Source organism: Gavialis gangeticus, unplaced genomic scaffold (genome assembly GCF_001723915.1).
Source record: "Gavialis gangeticus isolate Ggan-Ray unplaced genomic scaffold, GavGan_comp1, whole genome shotgun sequence".
Taxonomy (NCBI): Eukaryota; Metazoa; Chordata; order Crocodylia; family Gavialidae; genus Gavialis; species Gavialis gangeticus.
The window spans coordinates 76,497,534-76,499,783 of record NW_017729033.1 but is presented as its reverse complement, the minus strand read 5'-3'; positions in this window follow the sequence as shown (position 1 = coordinate 76,499,783).

The window sequence follows — 2,250 nt, the reverse complement described above, 5'->3', positions numbered from 1 at the left end:
GCTGACTTCCTGCCCTTCCGGTGGGGTTTGGACTTGATGATCTTCCAAGGTCCCTTCCTACCCTAATGTCAATGAAATCTATGAAATCTATTAATCTGAATCAAACAGGGCCTGTTTTGCACACCCCTATTAAATACCTTTCTAGTTGAAGCTTTGGGTCAACATGGTAGCAAATATATGTATGTGTTAGAAGACGGCTTTGTTTGATACAACTGGAAGGTTTGGATTCATTTAGTGCATATGATTTGGCTAATGTCCCTATTGTTTGTGAGTTCCTTGGTAGCATCTATGTTGGGAAATCAATAGCAGCGTGTATATAGCCGGGCCTTGTATATTTCATGTGGTTAGTGAACAGTTATTCCATTTCACTGGGTCCGTTTGGTTACTTTGTACTGGTATTTTTGTATTATTATATATCTTATAAAGAACAAAGGGCACAACAGATGGGAAGAAGAAGAAAAAAGCAAAAGCTCATGGATTTGCTTGGAACACGGGGGTGAAAAGGACTATCTTTTCAAATATTTACAGCAGTGAAAGACTTAATTGACATGCTCTGTGACCTTGTGTGTCTGTGCTCAGTAAGTCATCTGTAAATAATGGTAATGCAAATGTTTTTAAGATGTACTTTATTAGGGCCCCACTAAATTGCATACCTAAGCACGTGAGTAGTACCAGTGATTGAAAAAAGCACAGACTATGCTTTATCTTAGTCTACAAGCAGCTGAGAAAGTGTCTTGATAAAAAGATGTTCTGAGTGCTTCTCACACCTTTGCAAACTCATAAAATCATAGAAAAGAAGAGCCAAAAAGCAGCAACATAAGGATGTGACTGGTCACCCAGGCAAAGTAGTAGCATCAAGTTCTAGCACACAATTGTGAATGCAAAGACATGGCTTCCAGCAGTAGCTCTCTCCCCCTGCTCCCCAAGTCAGAGCCCAGGGGAGTTGCCCTTATCTCACCTACCTAGTTGTACCACTGCTGCACCTCAGAAGGTCATATTCTCCACCCTGTTTTTGAAGGCAGGATCATCTCTAACCAAACCATACCAAGCAAATCCTAGTCTAACCTATTACTACAATTACATAGACAATCCTGTCACACAGCCACAAAACATAGCATGCTAAACTGCTACAACAAAAGCAAGGGAACTTGTCATGCTGCTGCAAGGGTTGTTAAAATACTTTCAAGTGAGCCAAGAAAGAGGGCTATGCCCACACATTTTGGAAGAAGGCAAAAACCTCCAGAGTCCATACCAATCTGACAATGGGGTAATATTCCTTTCTAATCCTCAAATGTGGCAATTTGTCTGACCCTGAGTGCAGGGGCAAGAACTTACGGTCAGGAACCTCCTGCTTTTAGTTCCAGCAGGAGCAACAGCACACCCTAGTCAAAATCCTTGGTGTTGCTCAGGCTGCCATTTTGGGCACCTGTACACACCATGGGTTTTAATCCTCATTAAATTAAATAGGTTTATAACATTTAACTTGTTTATTTTGGAGCGTTGCACCTGTGCTTAGACACACTAGGTTTTCAAACGAATGAAGCCAGGTCCCTGGTCAGTGCTGCCGGAGAGCGGGACAATCCAGAACTGCACCCCAGGCCTGGGCCACCCCACCCACCCTGGGCCTATGCCTTGCCAGGCAGCTGTGGAAGCAGGGAGTCAGGAAATAAGAACAAGAAAAAGCCACACAAGGAAAAAAAAATTAGAAGCAATTTGAAAGTGAAAGCAATTTGAAGGAGTGAACTACAAAAATTCGCAGCACCATTTGGTGAACAGAGAGGCTCATTACACATTTTTGAGTGCCTTTGTGTTTGCATGGATGCAAGGCTTTAATTCCTGGTGAGCCTAACCTATTAAACTACATCCAAGGAGTTTTAGTTTAAAGCACAAGATAGAATTTTAAAGTGTTGGGAAATCCCAATCGTAAAAACAGACACACAGTTGCAGCGTATGAAAGAGCAAAAATTGTGGCATGTACATGAGCCCATTGTCTCTTGCTCTTTCAGATTAACTGCCCCGCTATTATCTCAGCCTTGCAGAAATTGTAAATTTTCACTTGTAAATGGGTGAATGTAAGTCTTGATTTCTACCCCTATTGGCCACATTAAGACTTGTGCATCCATCCCCACCCCAGACATGACACTCTGAATATCAAACATGAATGGAGTTTGAAGGGGAGTGTCATTAAGTCATTCATTATGCAAACATTCTACTGATATCCTATTGCAAATCTACCTTTCTACTTTTGGC